This window comes from Macrobrachium rosenbergii, chromosome 42, assembly GCF_040412425.1.
Source record: "Macrobrachium rosenbergii isolate ZJJX-2024 chromosome 42, ASM4041242v1, whole genome shotgun sequence".
In the NCBI taxonomy this organism is placed as follows: domain Eukaryota; kingdom Metazoa; phylum Arthropoda; class Malacostraca; order Decapoda; family Palaemonidae; genus Macrobrachium; species Macrobrachium rosenbergii.
In genome coordinates this window covers 30,176,736-30,199,235 of record NC_089782.1, presented here as the reverse complement: position 1 = coordinate 30,199,235, position 22,500 = coordinate 30,176,736, and the positions used below count along the sequence as shown (strand labels likewise).

The following is a 22,500-nucleotide window of genomic DNA, read 5'->3' as shown; positions in this document are numbered from 1 at the left end:
AGGCTGAGGTTGGACAAAGACAAGACTTATCTCTGAGGCTAAGTCCGGAAATGACTGATTGCGGTGATAGTTGGTGGCTGGGAAAAGCTGCAGAAGATGATGACAGAACCTTGTGGCATCTCTCTGATAAGTCTCTTATTTCCCCCGGCTCTTTTCTTTCTTTTCTCTCTCTCTCGTTTGACTTCACATTACGAAGATATACACAGTTACATATGCAGATAGATGACCTGGACATTTTTGTGAGTCCTCAAGGAAGCATACTTGTTTGAGAGAGAGAGAGAGAGAGAGAGAGAGAGAGAGAGAGAGAGAGAGAGAGAGAGAGAGAGAATACTCATAGCTAGATGAACTGGACATTTTTGTGGGCCCTCTAAGGAGGCTTGAGAGAGAGAGAGAGAGAGAGAGAGAGAGAGAGAGAGAGAGAGAGAGAGAGAGAGAGAGAGAGAGAGAGAGAGAGAATACTCATAGCTAGATGAACTGGACATTTTTGGGCCCTCTAAGGAGGCTTGAGAGAGAGAGAGAGAGAGAGAGAGAGAGAGAGAGAGAGAGAGAGAGAGAGAGAGAGAGAGAGTTTATTTACAATTATATCTCACAAAATAAGACAGTTTTTTAGGCAATTATGAAGATTTTCATAATTTGAGAGAGAGAGAGAGAGAGAGAGAGAGAGAGAGAGAGAGAGAGAGAGAGAGAGAGAGAGCCTTCCGTAATGAAAATGACGGACTCAGATACAAATTCAAAGAGAAGAGAGAGAGAGAGAGAGAGAGAGAGAGAGAGAGAGAGAGAGAGAGAGAGAGAGAGAGAGAGAGAGAACTTCCTTCCCATAACGAAGATGACAGACACAGCTACATAAAGAGAGAGAGAGAGAGAGAGAGAGAGAGAGAGAGAGAGAGAGAGAGAGAGAGAGAGAGAGAGAGAGAGAGAATTTAATCAAATCAACAACGCTGTAATTCGTGCTTAAGACTTCATCTCCGGGAGAGATGACAAAGGAAGGATATAACTTCGCTCTTCCATCAATTTGATTAAATCGTCAAAATTGCATTGAAGCGAACGAGGGGAATAAACGAGAAAAGCTTTACAAATCAGAGAGGAAAACTTACAAATAAACAAGGAAAACTTGTTAATCAACCAGGAAAACTTTCACATCAACATGTAAAATTTACAAATCAAAAAGTAAAGTTGCTTATAAATCATCAAGGAAAGCCTACCTATAAATCAACATGAAAAACTTTATGATAATCCATCAAGGAAAACTTACTTACAAATCAACAAGGAAAACTTACTAATCAACAAGGCTTGCCAACAAACAAGGAAAATTCATAAATCAACAAGGAAAACTTAGTAATTAACGCGGAAAACTTACATACAAATCAACATGGAAAACTTACTAATCAACGAGGAAACTTACAAATCAACGAGGAAAACTTTTTTACAAATCAACAAGGAAAATCTACCTACAAATCAACGAGGAAAACTTACAAATCAACGAGGAAAACTTACTTTCAAATCAACGAGGAAAACTTATTTACAAATCAACAAGGAAATCCTACCTACAAATCAACGAGGAAAACTTACTTTTAACTCAATGAGGAAAACTTACTAATCAACGAGGAAAACTTACTTTCAAATCAAGGAGGAAAACTTAAAAATGAAGGAGAAAAACTTACTTACAAAACAAAGAGGAAAACTTACAATTCAAGGAGAAAATTTTACTTACAAAACAAAGAGGAAAAATTACAAATCAAGGAGGAAAACTTTCGTACAAATCAACGAGGAAAACTTACAAATCAACTAATAAACAGTCACATTACAGTACTGATCTCACGACAAAACCGAATTAAACAGCTTAGGTGTAAGTTTCAAATGATCAGCTGTTCATTTGGAGAGTAGAATAACCAGTGTTAATATGCGCGCGTATAAGAGCGTTCGCGTACGAGAGGGCCCCCAAAAATACGCATAAATATATAAAATATAATAATAATAATAGTAATAATAATAATAATAATAATAATAATAATAATAATAATAATAATGGAACAGGCCTACAGGGGCCAATGACTTGAAACTCAAGCTTCCACAGACTGTGGTGTTCATTTGACAGAAGTAACAGAAGATAATAATAATAATAATAATAATAATAATAATAATAATAATAATAATAATAATAATAATAATAATAATAATAATAATAATAATAATAAATGAAATATATAGCAACCAATATAGAAATTCTCGTAGCAATTGTTTCTAATAAAAATAATAATAATAATAATAAAGTAATAATAAAAATAATAATAATAATAATAATAATAATAATTATAAAAATAATAATAATAATAATAATATAACAATAATAATAACCAATGCAGATATTCTCGTAGCTATTGTTTCCAATAATAATAATAATAATAATAATAATAATAATAATAATAATAATAATAATAATAATAATAACCGTCAATAGTGAATTTCTTGTAGCAAGTGTTCACAATTTTTAGACCGACCCATAACTAAAATACAGTGAAATCATTAATGTCAAAATCCAGCTTTTTCTTAAAAAAAACCTTGAAAAACCTTACAACATTTTAAGACTGACATTTAACATAATCCTCGATACGAGAGAGAAAAAAACAAATGAATTATTTTCTAATTCTCGAAACCGAGATATCTGAGTAAAAATCTTATCTGACACAAACTTCATCCTCACAAAAAAATTAATCTCTTTACTCTCGTAATACTTTTTTTTTAGAGCTTTAAACAAATCTTTATTCACGTCATTTATCTTCAAAAGCGCTTTATAATCGTACACCAGCATAAACATTCCTTTGAATGACTCGCTTCCTGTCAGGAAAAAATTATATAGAGTAATATGTATAATATATATATATATATATATATATATATATATATATATATATATATATATATATATATATATATATATATAATATATAATAAATAATTCGAAAAATTTGCTTTTTCCTAAAAGATGTATATAAAGGAAAATATTACTTACATGCGGTTGAATATTCTCAAATACTTTTGAAAAAAAAATATATAATTGTTTTACCAAAAGTCTTTGAGAATATTCAACCACGTGTAAAGTAATAATATTTTCCTTTACATCTTTTAGGAAAAAGGAAATTTCTTCGAAATTGTAAATCTTATAGAGGAAAAACAATAACGTCAAAAAAATCTGTCATCGTCCATTTCTCTAGAATGTAAGAGGCCTTATTCTGGAATAAAACACCTTTTAATTTTCCTGTTATTCATTGTCATTTGCCATTCATTTATACCAGAATGTTTTTAAAGATTAAAACCTTAGATTGGAATGAACACTGAAAAAAGATTTCTTTCAATTTTCTCATACAATGTGAGATTAATATTTGTTAATAGGAATACAGTATATCTATGTACATGTATATATATACATAATATATAAATACATTATATATATACACAAAAAACAACAACAACAACCCACAATCCTCTCTTCAAGGCCAAGTGCACACACACACAAGTGCATTCTTTCTACCAGCCCGCTTTCACTCGAGAGAAAGTGGTAGGGAGGAGAAAGCAGTTGCAATTTTCCACTCTGCATTTGCATTTCGGGAACGCCATGTTTACCGATTCGATTTCCATAATGACCCTAATTTACCCGGAGGCGACGTAATTTGTTAAGTCTTTGTCCCGGATAAGGGGAGGGGGGAGGGGAGGGGGGGGAGGGGAGGGGGAGGGGAGGGGAGGGGAGGGGATGGGGAGGGGATGGGGATGGGGGGGAGGGGAGGGGAGGAGAGGGAAGGATCTCTCTCTCTCTCTCTCTCTCTCTCTCTCTTTGTTATGTTCTTGAGATAATAATAATAATAATAATAATAATAATAATAATAATAATAATAAATAATATAATAATAATAATATTATTATTATTATTATTATTATTATTATTATTATTATTATTATTATTATTATTTAGCAGACGTTCGAATCATCTTAAAAAGGAGAACAGTCTATTCCACCTGTGAACAAATATGATTTAAAAAATTATCTTTAAACAATATTATATACTTCTACCCCTCAACCCACTACCGCACAGGGTGGGGGGGTGTTGAAAAATTGGTCATGCAGACATTCAAATGATCGAAAACACGACGAATTTCATGACAAAAGGTCCTTTTGTCTGGGATAATTAACATCCAAATATTTATCCCGACACCTCAGTAACAATGACTGACATATTCTCTAATTACTAATTAGCACCAGAAGGTGATTCAGGTCCATTTCGCATGCTAACTACCCAACTAGCAATTAACGACACTCTGGGCAATAATTAAATTAGAATAAAAACAAAAGCATTGGTATTTAAATCCAATGACAGTTCTAAATAAGTCTCAGTTTCTTTTCCCAAAGTTATTTGTGTGTTTAGAGAGTTTCATGTCTTCTTGTGACCCATTTAGAACCGGTACACCAATTTCAATGGTGTATAGGTTTAGAAAGAGGCAGAATAGACATCACGTTTTAAACCTTTTACAATTTGTGGGTTGTCATTAGATTTAAATACCAATGCGTCTCTTTACTTTCTAACCTAATTAGTGCCCAGAGAGTCGTTAATCGCTAGTTGGGTAATTAGCATGCAAAATGGACCTCAATCACCTTCTGGTGCTAATTAGTCATTTCAGAATCCGTCAGTCATTGTTACTGAGGCGTCGAGATAAATATATGGATGGTAATTATCCCAGACAAAAGGACCTTTTGTCGTAAAATGTGTCGTGTTTTCGATAATTTGAATGTCTGCATGACCAATTTTTCAATCACTCGACAACCCCCGCCCCCGGGGGGTAGAGGGTTGAGTGGTAAATATATAACATTGTTTTAAAATAATATTAAAATTATATTTGTTCACGTGTGGAACAGACTGTTCCCCTTTTCAATATAATTTGAACGTTTGCATAAACAAAATGGGAATAATAATAATAATAATAATAATAATAATAATAATAATAATAATAATAATAATAATAATAATAATAATAATTATTATTATTATTATTATTATTAATTATTATTAATTAAACTATAACTACAAACAAAATATAATAAAATATGTTATAAATTGTTAAATTTAATATGCAATTCATAGACAATTATTGGTTGACATTAAATTTGCAGGAACATTACGAAATGAATTAATATACATAATTATAAATAATAAAAAAAATATAAATAACACGAAAATCTCTCTCTCTCTCTTTTTCTTTTCACATTTTAATTCAAGAAAACAATAGACACCGATATCGATCAATACAAAATTATCACGGAAATCCTCTCTCTCTCTCTCTCTCTCTCTCTCTCTCTCTCTCTCTCTCTCTCTCTCTCTCTCTCTCAAAATATGAAGGATTTCATATTTGACTGAAATGATCATACTTTGTAATATTTACAAAGGAAATTCATTCTCTCTCTCTTCTCTCTCTCTCTCTCTCTCTCTCTCTCTCTCTCATTTTTTTTACATTATTCAAGAAAACAATAAACGCACAAATAATAATGCCAACACGAACACCTAAACCCTCTCTCTCTCTCTCTCTCTCTCTCTCTCTCTCTCTCTCTCTCTCTCTCTCTCCTTTCATTTCCTATCTTCCGCCTTAATCTCTGGGCGCCCGAGTTGAGTCCAAGTTGCATTCACGGATCAGCGGGGTGAGGAGACGCTATCATTAAACTTAAAATGGAATTATCATAAAATATATATATATGGCCATTTTGATCACAAAAATAAGCCGGGGATTTGAAACAGTTTAATATGAAAAGACTGAAGGATTTTTTAAAGTATAATTGGTAGTGGTGTATATTCGGAAAGTTTTTATTGAAGCGGTTTTGTGTATGAGGGCATGAGATTGAGAACTGTGTGTGTGTATATATATATACACATATATATATAGATTATATATATATACAATTATATATAGATATATATATATATATATATATATATATATATATATATATATATATATATATAGATATATATATATATATATATATATATATATATATAGGCCTAAATATAAAATAAATATATACATATATATTTTTATATTTGTATATATACATATATACATACACATATATACGTATATACTCGTATATACACATACATACACACAACATACATTATCCTAATTAATGCCACCGTTATCATTTCAAATTAACTCTTTCTTCAGAGAGAGAGAGAGAGAGAGAGAGAGAGAGAGAGAGAGAGAGAGAGAGAGAGAGAGAGAGAGAGAGAGAGAGAGAGGTTTTTTGTCAGTTTTAAGATAAGTACATTTATCTACAATATTACGTTCTACAATAATTACCAACGTTTGCCATGAAAAAGAGAGAGAGAGAGAGAGAGAGAGAGAGAGAGAGAGAGAGAGAGAGAGAGAGAGGTTTTTTTGTCAAGTCTTATGTTAACATTTATTTACAATATGACGTTCTACAATAATTACCAACATTTGCCAGTGAGAGAGAGAGAGAGAGAGAGAGAGAGAGAGAGAGAGAGAGAGAGAGAGAGAGAGAGAGAGAGAGAGAAATAATACCATTCATCGACTCTAATCAGTATTAATGCTGCCATCGAGAGACTTATCAATGAGATCATTTTTTCATTAATATTTTCCCCTTCTACGACAAGTTACTACAATCTACCATCTCTCAATAATCTCTCATTAATCGCCGTGATGTCTCTCAACATCACCGCCAAACTTAAACGGTGATCCTCCTGTTATAACTTTTAAATCTCTCATTAATTATTTTCATAATCTCTCAATATATATCACAAGAGATGAACACAGCGTCTGAGGAGATCGCTCGAATCACTCGAAGCTTTCTTAAATGACTGTAAATAAAGTCAGTACATACACACATACATACATACAAACATGCAGTGTATATCAGACATACATACACACACGCACATATATATGTATGTATGTATATGTATATATAAGGCTATATGTATATGTATGTATGTATGTATGTATGTATGTATGTATGTATGTATGTATGTATGTATGTATGTATGTATGTATATATGTATATATATAGATATATGTATATATGTGACTTTTATATATATATACACATATATATATATATATATGTATATGTATATATGTAATATTTATATATATAATATATTTATATATATATATATATATATATATATATATATATATATATATATATATATATATATATATATATATATATATATATATATATAGAGAGAGAGAGAGAGAGAGAGAGAGAGAGAGAGAGAGAGAGAGAGAGAGAGAGAGAGAGAGAGATTCGACAAAATGATAAGAGGAAGGGGGAGACAGTGACAGTGAATGACACATGCGTTTGCCTCTTCCATCAAAATGACTTAGATCTCGTTGAGCAACTGAGGTGGGGGAGGGGATGGAGAGGGGAGGAGGGGAAGGAGAGAGGGAGGGGAAGAGGAAGGAGAAGAGCAGAACTGTAGGTAAAATGTCAGACAACTGTCAGGAGTTGAAGGATGGCAACGACAAGAGAAGATAACGATTATTATGCTTTTGTGCGATATTACGTTTCAGCTCCCCTGCAAGATGCAAGCACAGCACATCTACATTATACACGCACACATATATATATGTATATATATACATATGTATATTATTAAAACATACATTCACTGTGTATGAAGTTATTACTTCCAGAGGTCCCTAATAGTAAGGTAGGCTCAAAACAAGAGATTCTTCATTCACAAGCTTTCAAAGGTTAGTCTGCCTCCATCTTCAAGTAATATGCTGTACATAAAAAATATATATATATATATATATATATATATATATATATATATATACATATACATATATCCAAAATCCCAAGGGCGTGATCTGTCCATCTCCCAAAATCCTACATCCCAAATTCACAAGGGCGTGATCTGTCCTTCTCCCAGTATCCCACATCCCCCAAAAGTCAAAATCCCTAAAAATGAAAAGGAATCCTATGCAGAACAACACCTTATCCTACCCAAGAAATGGATGCCATGCGTTTACAAACATCTATACATAAAGAAACCGCCTCTGAAGGCATTGGATAGATATTTATCGTGGCCCAAATTTTCCATCTGATCTCACATTAGATCGAATTGGTCTTGTCAGTTCGAGAATGGGAGGCAGTTTGAGGAGTAATGCAGATGGGGGAAGATGAAAGGAACAACGATTGGAGGAGGAGGAGGAGGAGGAGGAGGAGGAGGAGGAGGAGGAGGAGGAGGAGGAGGAGGAGGAGGAGGAGGAGGAGGAGGAGGAGGAGGACGAGGAAATAAAAAAAAATAAATGATGAAAAGGAGGAGGAGGAGGAGGAAAGGAGGATAGGAGGAGGGAAATAAACAAAATCATGATGATGATGATGAGTAAAGGAAAGGAGGAGGAGGAAGAAGAAGATGAGGAGGAGGATGAGAAGGGGAAAAGTAGGAGGAGGAGGAAGAATATGATAAGAAGGAGGGGGAGAAGGAGGAGGAAGATGAAAAGGAGGAGGGGGAAGATAGTAAAACCCCACCATACGAAGACATCTGTCCATATCCAAGTCCAATCTCAAGAGACCTTTCCTATCTTACGACTGAAACCCCTATTCTTCCCAAGGCAGCCGCTCCCACTCCCCCTACCCAGTAGCCCACGGGGGGGGGGGGTAAAAAAGGACTAAAAATGGGTATCCCACCCCCTACAAAAGGGCATGGCCTGAGGAGGATCACGTCGGCGGGCAGGTCGTAGTTCTAAACGAACCTTCTTCGGTAACTTCTATGGGACTATATCTGACGCCATCAAATTTCCGGAGAATGTCTATCTACTATAACCTTTACTGCACTCTCTCTCTCTCTCTCTCTCTCTCTCTCTCTCTCTCTCTCTCTCTCTCTCTCTCTCTCTCTCTCTCTCTCTCTCTCTCTCTCTCTCTCTCTCTCTCTCTCATTGTGTCAAAGGAAAATATTGGCAACTATTTCAGAACATAAATTTGTAAATTTTGTATTTTTTCAAGGGCAAGTACTGGCGACTACTTTACAAAGGAATATTTGGGTCTAAGCGATGACAGGCAGGGCAGCAGATCTTGACTACAAAGTCTACCCCAAAGCCAAATCAAAGTCCTTCAAAAAGAAGGCATCGTGCTTACCCCATACAAATGGGAAAAAAGCACGTTAAAAGAAGAAGATTTACAAAATAACTTTCGAAAATACATTTATTCAATGAAATTAATAATGACAAAAACTCTCTCTCTCTCTCTCATTGTGTCAAAGGCAAATATTGGCAACTATTTTAGAACATAATTTTGTAAATATATGTACTGAAAACAAGAATGACAAAAAACTCTCTCTCTCTCTCTCTCTCTCTCTCTCTCTCTCTCTCTCTCTCTCTCTCTTTTTTCTCTCTCTCTCATTTTTTCAAGGCAAGTACCGGTGACTACTTTAGAAAGTAATGTTTACAAAAATAACTTTCGAAAATACATATATTTAATGAAATTAAGAATGACAAAAACCTCTCTCTCTCTCTCTCTCTCTCTCTCTCTCTCTCTCTCTCTCTCTCTCTCTCTCTCTCTCTGTTCCAAAGGCAAATATTCGTAACTATTTCATAACGTAATTTTGTAAATAGATATACTGAAAATAAGACGACAAAAATTCTCTGTCTCTCTCTAACCACCTTCATTTTCCAAGATGGCTTTCTTTTCCTTTCCACATTTCTCTCGGCGGTTTCTATTTCCTAAATCGTTCTTTATTTCCTTTCCCTGGTGTTTTTCTTCCCTCCAAATTTTCCGTTTTCTCATGCGTGTTTTTTTTTCCAGTTTGTATTTTTCCAAAAATTAGTTTGAGTTTATGTTTTTTTGGTGTTCAGAGAATCCTATAAAATTAAGTTTTTGAAAACTGGATAAAAAAATGCTTCTCTTAATATTATGGTTAATTTCTTCTTAGAAATGTGTCAATCACCCAATCATGGGGTAATGATTCATGCAATGAATATTATTTATTTCGCCTGGGAAAATATTCTTTCGTCTCTAGGATTTCCAAAAACTAATTTTTAAAAATTTTCTTTGATCTGAAAAATTACCATAAATAATTTCTAAAAAATTATTTATTTTATCAGCACAATAACAATAAAGATATTTTCCAAAATGAATTTAAATTTAAACGAGTATTAAAAAGAAATAAAAAATATTCTTGCATCTGAACGGTTAGTGAACAATAATTTATAATCAGTAAGAAAATATTTCACAAAATACATATTACAAGAACGAGCAATTGACACTCATTTCCCAAAAAATACTCATTCATAATAAGACTAAAATTCTAGTTCCCAAAAGATTCTATCTCTCTCTCTCTCTCTTTATGACTTTAATCACCAAAAACCTCTAATTCTTTTTCCCTACTTCCCACTTTATAGTTCTTTGTGGAACTATTCAACAATATCATATTCTTTTCTCTCTCTCTCTCTCTTCTCTCTCTCTCTCTCTCTCTCTCTCTCTCTCTCTCTCTCTCTCTCTATATATATATATATATATATATATATATATATATATATATATATATATATATATATATATATATATATCCATTATTCTCGACTTGACTTTTGAGAGAGAGAGAGAGAGAGAGAGAGAGAGAGAGAGAGAGAGAGAGAGAGAGAGAGAGAGAGTGAGTACAATCTGACCTTAGAAATCCCTTGTTGATACGGCCTATTTGGAAAGGACAAATTTACGACCGCATGGAAGACCCTACGCTCTCTCTCTCTCTCTCTCTCTCTCTTAGGGATTCACACCCTGGCCCTTTGTCACAGGATATGTTATTTCGCCTTTATCCCTCCCCGAAAGCCAAAGATACCTACCCATCTATCTGTTCCTCTCTCTCTCTCTCTCTCTCTCTCTCTCTCTCTCTCTCTCTCTCTCTCTCTCTCTCTCTCTCTCATTTTCCTTTTTTCCGATAAAAAGTAATATATTTGTTCGTTTTTATTTTCATTATTTGTGTCTTTGCGGGTTTGAAATCTCTCTCTCTCTCTCTCTCTCTCTCTCTCTCTCTCTCTCTCTCTCTCTCTCTCCATACAAACATACATACATTTATACGTACATACACAAACATAAATGCAAAAAACACATATATATATATATATATGTATATATATATATATGTATATATATATATGTGTGTGTATATATATATATATATATATATATATATATATATATATATATATATATATATATATATATATATATATATATATATATATATATGACTTTTTATCACATCACCGTGATTCATATACAATCAGTAAGCTACAAACGTCCATTAATATCCAATTCGCTCTACCTCAGAAATAATATATTTTCATATATATTTACCGAAGGGAATATTTTAGATGATAATAAGTTCGTCGTCCCACGGGACGACGAACTTATTATCAACTAAAAATTCCCCTTCGGTAACATATATGAAAATATATTATTTCGAGGTGGAGCGAATTGATATTAAAGGACGTTTGTATTATATATTATATGATATATATATATATATATATATATATATATATATATATATATATATATATATATATATATATATATTGGTGTGTTCCCAACTCTGGTTTATATACAAAGCGAACGCGCGCGTTACGATTTGTACCGCGAGGCGTTAGCGATTCATACGCGCTCTGCCGCGAGGCGTTGGGGACGCGTTAAAGTTTTATCTCTGCGCGGTTTGTCGAAGATATTGCAATGGCTCGGAATAGGTGGAATAAACAATAATATATAATAAATGATATGATAAATTTGATAAGGCTCAAGAGTACAGTATTGGATATATTCTCTTATAAAAATAAAAAATTGAATTGGAGTGAAAAATTAAGGCGGTGTTATAGCTTTTCTTGTTGTTATTTTCAAAAAATTGAAATTAACAACGTGGGAAGATTGGTTGTTAAAGAATATATAGTATATTGTTGCTGCAGAATATATATATATATATATATATATATATATATATATATATATTATTTACATATATATATATATATATAATATATATATAAATATTATATATATATATATATATATAATATATTATATACATATATATATATATATATATATATATATAAATATTATAATTTATATATATATATATATATATATATATATATATATATATATATATATAAATATATATAATATATATATATATATATATATATATATATATATATATATATATAAATATAAATATAATGAAAAAATGCATGGATGCATATCAATGAAAAGGAAATGAGAAACTTAGGTAAGAAGTTTCTTTACACATAAACAATACACAAATGTAAACTCTCTCTCTCTCTCTCTCTCTCTCTCTCTCTCTCTCTCTCTCTCTCTCTCTCTCTCTGTACACAATAATATCTAGACAACCTGGTTCTATATTTTATCTTGAACAAAGAAAGGCCGTTTCATAATACGTGCTCGTAAATATGAGAGAGAGAGAGAGAGAGAGAGAGAGAGAGAGAGAGAGAGAGAGAGAGAGAGAGAGAGAGCGTGGTAACTCCCACAGAGACCAGGTTTAAACCTAATTTTCCAGGATTTAAAGTTGAGTCGAAGTTGAGCAAATCGAGTTAAAATTCTCCTTTTTTTTTTAGTTTTCTGCAAAAGAAAACTATTGTGCCGGTTTTGTCTGTCCGTCCGCACTTTTTCTGTCCGCACTCAGATCTTAAAGACTACTGAAGCTAGAAGGCTGCAAATTGGTATGTTGATCATCCACCCTCCAATCATCAAACATATCAAATTGCAGCCCTCTAGCGTCAGTAGTTTTTATTTTATTTAAGGTTAAGTTAGCCATAATCGTGCTTCTGGCAACGATATAGGATAGGTCACCACCGGGACGTGGTTAAAGTTTCATGGGCCGCGGCTCATACAGCATTATACCGAGACCACCGGAAGATAGATCTATCTTCGGTGGCCTTGATTACACGCTGTGGAGACTGTACAGAAAACTCGATTGCGCCGAAGAAACTTCGGCGCATCTTATACCTTTTATTTTTTACCCCATATTTTCTCACTATACAGTAATCTGTAGGGAAAGTTTCTGAGAATATCCCCATGGGGTATTATACATATATATATATATATATATATATATATATATATATATATATATATATATATATATATATATATATATATATACACACACATACACATATATACACATCCATACACATATACACACACCAAATATTATTCCAATCAAGGACAAGGCGACACTGTCCCACACGGTACAGCCAAAACGTACATCATTGAACCCTCAGGCTTCTCAAACCTCGTCCATAAACAACATCGAGCGGCAAGGGAGGCTTCACATATGAATTACCTCAAGGGAGCTTCTTCTGCGCCTCCTCCAGGGTGTAACTGAATCATCGTAGACGCCATGAAATCACAATACAGACTTCGGTATTGACTTCTCAATTGCTCTTGCAATAACATACCGGTCAGCTGGAGTTGAGTTCCGGATGGTGTTGTTAAGAGGGTTGCAGTTACAAAAGTTGTAGTTGCCATAGTTGTATCTTTAAGGGTTGCTAATTTTAGGGGCTGTTGTTCCCCCAGGGTTTTAGTTTACAGGGTGTAGTTCCCAGTGGTTGTAGTTTTGAGGGTTGTGGCTACAAGGGTTGTAATTTTTGCGGTTGTAGTTTAAGGGTTGGAGTTTTAAGAGTTGTAGTTTTAAGGGTTGAAGTTAGAAGGGGTTTCAGTGGTTGTAGTTTTAAGGGTTGCAGTTACAAGGGTTGTAGTTTTTAGGGTTGCAGTTCCCAGGGATTGAACTTACAAGGGTTGTAATTGGAAGGGTTGACGTTACAACAAGGGTTGTAGTTACACGGGTTGAATATACAAAAGCTGCAGTTACCTGGATTGGATCTCTAAAGGTTGTACTTCAAGGGTTGTAGTTTCCAGGCGTTTTAGTTCCCAATGGTTAAAGCAACAAAGGTTGTAGATGAAAGGGTTCAGCGGTTGTAGATCCAAGAGTTGTAGTTTCCAGAATTTTAGGTCCCAGGATTGTAGCTCGACAAGAGCTAATGCCCAGGGTTGTAGTTCTCAGAGTTGGTGGTTCAAAAGTTATAGTTCCCAGGGTTGTATTCCTCAGAGTTGGTACTCCAAAGGTTATAGTTACTAAGGTTGTAACAGTTTCAAGTGTTCGAGTTCCCTAGGGTGGTAGATTAAAGGGTTGCAGTTCCAAGGGTTCATGTTACAAAGCTAGATCTCTCTCTCTCTCTCTCTCCTTCGCCAAGTTTAACGAGTTGACATAATGATAACATGTTTTTTTTTTTTTTACCAAACGATTTCAGAGCAGTTCTCTGGACATATTAATTAATATATATCAGTCTGCCAATTACTACGTCCTGTCAAAGACTGTGTGTGCGTGTGTCAGGCTACAGGCATAAAAATAATGAAAACAACGCTAGCTAAACCGTGGTTTAATCAAATGCAGTCTCTCTCTCTCTCTCTCTCGAATTGCAAGTTTGCTCCGATGATTTTGATAAAAAGAAAAATTTACCAAACAACTTAATGAACGGACGTTCCTTTACTTCCCCTCTTACCAATCAGTCTCTCTCTCTCTCTCTCTCTCTCTCTCTCTCTCTCTCTCTCTCTCTCTCTCTCTCTCTCTCTCTCTCTCTCTCCACACTTCCGCGGGGGAAACTAATTAAGCCAGTCGCTAATTTATCTCATTAAAATCACGGCCCGCAACTACACTAAGCCTATGCTATGAAAACAAACACATAAGCAATGACATCACAACATAACTGCGTCAACATATCAGCCAACTATCCAAAGGCTTTCATTAGCGAAAAGGGGTCACAATTGGCTAAGGCATGACACCACGGGGTGGGGGAGGGAGGGCTACGATCCCTCAGAAGGATTGTCTCGCCTGGGCAGGATCTGTTTTCGGGACCAAATCATTGTGTCTTGTATTTTAAAAACAACTTTGGATTAAGTGACTTTGTATATGCACCTGTAATTGTTGAAGTTATACCAGTGTTGCTCAAGAGAGAATTACTTTTTGGATTTGAAGAAAGTTGAGTACGAGCAGGTGTATGTGTGTATATATATATACATTATATATATATATATATATATATATATATATATATATATAAAATAATAGAGAGAGAGAGAGAGAGAGAGAGAGAGAGAGAGAGAGAGAGAGAGAGAGAGAGAGAGAGAGATTTTGTAATATCTTCACTTTTCCAAATGTGTTCTGCGTTTTCCTTGGCAAAGAAGTCTGAGAGAGAGAGAGAGAGAGAGAGAGAGAGAGAGAGAGAGAGAGAGAGAGAGAGAGAGAAAACAACCTCCCCAAAGACCACACACACAAAAAGGAAAAAGACAAACTTCTGATTGTCAAATAAAAAAAATCCCAAACGTCCACTCAGGTACGATCACCTGATTGAAATAAAAAAAATTGCAACTTCCCAATGACCAATAAAACGCGCCCGTTCTAATCAGTTTTGTCATTGCTACCGGATCCTGTTTTCTCCCCCTCTCCCTCCCCCCTCCCCTCGCCCCAGTGGAATTCGGATAAACAAAAAAAAAAAAATGCAAAAAAAAAATTTCATGTTTCCCTCCCCCCCACCTTCCCCCTACATGGAATTCGGATTAAAAAAAAATGCAAAAAAAAAAAAAAATTGTTCATGCGGTTTCAGAGTTTTATGGGGCTAATTTTGTCAGGCTTGCCCCATAAATCGTGGCATTCCATTAACTCTATGCCCCACAAAACGGGCACAATGCACAAACATTCCTCCGAGCCTTGTGGGTTTTCATTATTGGAAATCAATGATAAATGATTTAAGGCACATTTGGAGGGTTTAAAATAAAGTGACGAACGACCGTCCCTATAATAATAATAATAATAATAATAATAATAATAATAATAATAATAATAATAATAATAATAACAATAAGTTAGTGCGCAGAAAAATATATCAGATACAGCTAAAAAATCATGACGGCTTTAAACATAATAATAATAATAATAATAATAATAATAATAATAATTTTCTTACAAGGTAAATTGTTTCTCATAAGAAGTTTGGCGGGCTTTCAGAAAAAACGATAATATTAAAATGAACAGTAGTAGTAGTAGTGGTAGTAATAATAATAATAATAATAATAATAATAATAATAATAATAATAATAATAATAATATGACAGTAACAGAATTACTACTGATCTATTAATACAGTGCATCTATTCTATAGTGGGAAAACGGAGAATGTTTTATATTTATACATACATACATACATACATACACACACACATATATATATATATATATATATATATATATATATATATATATATATATATATATATATATATATATATATATATATAAGATCTTTAATAAAATATCATTATTCTCCCCTAATAATAATTATTGAACTCACATGCAAGTATAATGAAATATACATTTAAGGTATTGATGTCTGATAAAGTATTACCTTTCAAACTGTTTTTATCATGGAGTTAAAAAACTTAAATTAATACAAATAGAGAGAATGGCTCCAATTACATCATTATGATCACTACTTCCTTTTAATTAAGGAAAACCATACATTTAATGAAGCGTTTAAAAGAATTACGTGGTCTAATAAAATAGGATTAAGTGTATGGACTCTACGGTCAAAACCCATACAATTTCACTTACTATTTCACTGTGCAGTACTGTTCAGCGCCATCTATATATACATTATGCAAGTTTCAGGGAAAAAAAAAAAATCTTAAGAGCGCTATTTCATAAATCTTTATAAATAAAACATTTACAAATTTTTATCATTAAGACTTTTTTTTTTTATCTCAAGGCCAACATTTTAAACAAGTAGAAAATGGGCAGAAGTTTCTTCACCGCAATCGAGTTTTCTGTACATCGTATAATCAAGGCCACCGAAAATAGATCTATCTTTCGGTGGTCTCGGTATAATGCTGTATGATCCGCGGCCCATGAAACTTTAACCACGGCTCGGTGATGGTTTATTCTATATCGTTGCCAGAAGCACGATCATGGCTAACTTTAACCTTAAATAAAATAAAAACTACTGAGGCTAGAAAAAGTCAAGTATACCTTCGTTTAACCAGACCACTGAGCTGATTAACAGCTCTCCTAGGGCTGGCCCGAAGGATTAGACTTATTTTACGTGGCCAAGAACCAGTTGGTTACCTAGCAACGGGACCTACAGCTTCTTGTGGAATCCGAACCACATTATACTGAGAAATTAATTTCTATCACCAGAAATAAATTCCTCTAATTCTTCATTGGCCGGCCGCAGATTCGAACGCGGGCCCAGCAGTGTGCTGGCCGAGAACTATACCAACCCGTCCAACGAGGAACTATACTGAGGCTAGAGGGCTGCAATTTAGCATGTTTGATGACTGGAGGGTGGATGATCAACATACCAATTTGCAGCCCTCTAGCCTCAGTAGTTTTTAAAATCTGAGGGCGGAGAGAAAAAACCAGCACAATAGTTTTCCTTTACAGAAAACTAAAAATGAACCCTTTAGCATCTAGATTCTGACGCTTTCGAATTACTAAAAGTATTTTCGTTCTTTAAAATCACGGGACCATTCATATAAATTACGCTGCGTCACCTATTAGAAGGTATTATGCTCATATTCGGAAAGGTATTCACAAATGTCAGAGTAACGGCGATGCTTCAAAAATTACCTGGAAAAATGTCGCGGCTTTTATAAAACTGGGGAAAAATGTAGATTGAAACTTTTTGCATAAATGAATAAATAAACTAGAAATTACCGAGCATGAACACCGCCCTTACGGCGTCTCTGATATCATTCCACGAAGAGTTTCAAAGTACTTGGTGAATATATTCTTTACCTAGAAAAAACACGATAAAAAATAATAATAATTATGGAAAATATGACAAACGCATATTAAAAAAAATATGAGAGGATTTGTATGTAAAAGAAAAATTTGCTCAGCACTCTCTCTCTCTCTCTCTCTCTCTCTCTCTCTCTCTCTCTCTCTCTCTCTCTCTCTCTCTCTCTCTCTCCTTTCCCAATTTCTTCAAAATTTCTACCTCATGTAAAAAAAATGAGAGAGAGAATTTGTATATCAAAAGAAAAAATGACTCAGCATTCATTCTCTCTCTCTCTCTCTCTCTCTCTCTCTCTCTCTCTCTCTCTCTCTCTCTCTCTCTCTCTCTCTCTCCCCTTCCTTTCCAGTAATTCCCAGAATATTTCGTCGACGCGTCTCCTGCCCCATTCATACCCCCCCCACCAAAAAAAAAAAAGGATTTCCGAAAGCCTTGGTCAGTGTGTCACACAAAGAGAGGTGCAGGAGGCTTGCTGCATTCAGTTGCATATTGCATTGCAAGAGCGGTCTCCGAAAAATACCCTTTTCAAGAAGAAAATTCTTTTATAATCTGAGGTTTTGTACGCCAACCGTCTTCTTCAATGCTTAGAAGGCTCTGCAAGATATATGTGGAAAGTTTGATACTTTTCGAGTGGAGGGAGGGGGAAAGAGGGGAGGTGGAGGCGGGAGATGGGAGGGGGAGGAGGAACAGTCAAGGAATGTGAGAGTTGAATAGATAAAATGGAAAGTGTCAATCTCCGTTCCCAACTGCACAGAAACAAAAAAATCTACAAGAAGGTTTGAAATATATTTGGTACACATTACTGATATGCCTAAAATATTTTTAAGTACTTGATATGAATCTGAAATGGTTTAAAATAGTTTTATATATTTGATACATTACTGATATGGCTAAAATATTTTTATGTACTTGATATGAATCTGAAATGTTTAAAAATAGTTTTATATATCTGATACATTACTGATATGGCTAAAATAGTTTTATGTACTTGATAAGAATCTGCAATGGTTAAAAATAATTTTATATATTTGATACCTTATTGACATGGCTAAAATAATTTTGTGTACTTGATATGAATCTGAAATGGTTAAAAATAGTTTCATATATCTGATATATATCTCAAATGGTTAAAAACAATTTTATATGCGTATACATATCTCAAATGGTTAAAAAATAGTTTTATATACTTGATACATATCAGAAATGGTAAAAAAAATAGTTTTATATACTTCATACATATAAAAAATGGTTAAAAAAGTTTTATATACTTGACAGATTAGAAATGCTTAGAAAAGAGTTTTATATACCTGATACACACACACACATATATATACATACATATATATATATATATATATATATATATATATATATATATATATATATATATATATATATATATATATATATATATATATATATATATATTAAAAGAGTTCTGAATCGAAACATAAATATTACAAATGAAGAATGAACAAATTATCCCACACATCTCGCAGACGCTCCAAATAACTTGAAACATCCACATCCCGGACTAAAACACAATGTCTGCTTCCATCCTACCTGAAACACACCATCAATTCCAAATTAGCGCCGAAGGCACAGAAAAAAATACAGAAAAGAAATGCTCACCAGAGAATAAACTGTACTGCGTAGGCATTCTGAATTCCACGGAGGAATTTCAACTTTTTTTTTGGGGGGGGGGATTCTTTCGTGACCTTCTCTGAAATTCTTGGAATGAAACAGACGAACATTTTGACGGTATGAAAATGTCTATTATAATTGTATATATAGAAATAATTGTGGTTACAGTGGTAGAGGAAAGCTATCTGACTATGTCTATTTGTTAAAATTATATATATATATATATATATATATATATATATATATATACATATATATATATATATATATATATATATATATATATATATATATATATATATATATATATATATATATATATATATATCATCTGACGTACTCCAACAAAAGAGAGTTCAAAAAACTTAGTACGACATAATTATTTAAATTACGAATTCAAATTAGGAATAATTGCTTTTAATGACGTTAATTCCAGACACACGGTTGTGAAAATATTTTTTTAGGGGTCATTAAAATTATCTAAAAAAAAAATTAAAATGAATCATTTCGTATAAATAGCTAAAAGTTTGCCTGTCTTTATAATTTAAAAGTTATTTGTGAAAAAAATATATTTTTTTAATTTAAAGGACTTTAATTTATATTCAGAATCTTCTGGAATATATATACAAAAATTTTTCTAAGCTTTGCTGATGAGAACATTAATATATTCTAAATTACATTGACGAATGGTGTTATAGAACCAAATCGTTTGTGTGAAACGCGAATAAAAAACTTATTAAGTAGAAAACCATCTCATTTCTTTTGAATCATCTTTTCCTTAAACTATCTGAAGCAAAATTGAAAAAAATTAAAAAAAGCCAAGTTGAAAAAATAAAAAAAGCAAATTTGGAAAAAAAGTTTTTAAATAAAAACTTCTTATTGGCAGGATAAAACCCGTAACTTCTCTATCGATGACATCACAATTCTCTGGCTGAGAAAAAGAGAAGCAGAAGACGTTATCGATGATCAATAGAACCTCTAACCACGACCTCAGCCTTCCAAGGAAGGTTAGGAAGTGCCCTTATCTAACAGCCGAGTGATTCTGAAGGACTATAAACCACGTTGAAGGAAATTTAATTTTTTTTTTATAATATTGCTTCTTTTTCTCGACATTTTACCTGTCAGTTTTGTATTTCTTTACCGTTTCTCACTTATGTTACAATTATTCATTTCATTAACCTTGTCCTTTCATACGTACCCAATAATATAAAATTTTACACAGACATACATATACACACACATATACATACACATAAATGTATATATATATGTGTGTGTTTATATATACTATATATATACACACACAAACATACATACAATATAAATTCTGGGTTATAAAAGCATCTTGAAATTATAATTACTAACATACCCACATCATTTCATTATAAAATTAAATAAATATACATATTTGAACTTGTCAAGGAATAAGCAAAAAAAAAAAGGCAAACCAAAAATAAGCAAATACAGAATTAGGCGGATAAGATGAGGGAGGAAATGAAACAAGAGGAATGATAGGGAAGAATCTGATGAGAGAGAGAGAGAGAGAGAGAGAGAGAGAGAGAGAGAGAGAGAGAGAGAGAGAGAGAGAGAGAGAGAGAGTAGGGGATGGGGTGGTAAATAGAGGCGTGATGAGAAAAAGGAAGAAGCGAGAAAAAGATAAGAGGGGGAAGAGAAGACTGAGGCTTTGGGGAGTAGGAGAGGGGGGAAGGGAAGGGGAAGGGGAAGGGGGAAGGGGAAGGGGGAAGGGAAGGGGGAGGGGGTTGAAAGTATACACAAAGTAGGAATGAAGCAATCTAACTTCGCCCCGGAACTTGAATGAGGGGACCCCCATGATGGAAAGGAACTTAGAAAAAAAAAAGAAAGTACCAAGAAAGTTAACGCGTTTCATTTTCATAGCAGCGATAATTGTTGCTTTCTCGTAATCACTTGGTCAGAGAAAGGGGAAAAAAAAAAAGTAAAAAAATGCGCCGAAGTTTCCTCGGCGCGATCGAGTTTCCCGTACAGCCGCTACGATAGTTTTCTTTTACAGAAAAGTAAAAACTGCCATTACATTATACTCCAAATATTTATAAGGGAAAAACTGCCATAACATCCAATGTTTACAAAAAGAAAAAAAAATTACTACAAACTAGATAAATACTAAACGTAGCAAAAGAAAGAATAGAACGTGAAACTAAAAAGGATTAGGAGAGAGAGAGAGAGAGAGAGAGAGAGAGAGAGAGAGAGAGAGAGAGAGAGAGAGAGAGAGAGAGAGAGAGGGGAAAGCGAAGGTAAGGTATTACCTTACCGGGAACACATCCGTCCCCCAACTTCTGTCAGAAAGTTACGGTGAAAACGAGACGGAGGTAAACTCCCAGACATGCATTTGTAGCACCGGAGGTTACGAGGGGGAGGGGGAGGAGGAGGAGGAGGAGGGGGAGGGGGAGGGGAATGGAAGGGAGGGGAAGGAGAAAGTCACAAGAGTAACTTCACCACTACTTCCAAAAGAAGGAAAGTGCCACCTTTAGGACTTAGAAAGATACACGCAAGTTAAAGTTAAGATCGTGGACTTTTCATCAGGGCTCATCAGCACTTTCTCATCTCCAGTGGCAAACGAAGAGAGAGAGAGAGAGAGAGAGAGAGAGAGAGAGAGAGAGAGAGAGAGAGAGAGAGAGAGAGAGAGAGAGAGAGAGAGGAGAAATTCTCTTTTTTTCTAACAAACGACATAAAAGTATACTTCAAATCCCAATGTGTTTTCATTGAAAACTCGGATTTACATAAGCATTTATTTATATATAAAATCTTACAAAAATACAAATTAGTGTACATCCATAAATCTGTTATTAGAATGACCTTGAATAAGATAAAAAAAAAAAAGCGTACAAAATAAAAAGCTTCTCCTCACTGCAATACCCGCAAAAAAAAAAAAAAAAATATCACACACAAAAAACCTGACCAAGTCCACCGCCATATAAATGTTGAAATTGGTCAAGCGACTGAA

The 22,500-nt window shown here is 33.7% G+C and overlaps 2 protein-coding genes across 10 annotated transcripts in view; one reads left to right on the top strand and one right to left on the bottom strand.

The window, feature by feature from the left end:
• The window catches only part of LOC136828133 (carboxypeptidase N subunit 2-like), an 849,326-nt gene that overhangs the window by 172,279 nt on the left and 654,547 nt on the right, over positions 1-22,500 (bottom strand). The gene's annotated exons all lie outside the window — the stretch shown is intronic.
• The window catches only part of LOC136827782 (myb-like protein AA), an 86,811-nt gene that overhangs the window by 2,584 nt on the left and 61,727 nt on the right, over positions 1-22,500 (top strand). The window lies entirely within an intron of this gene.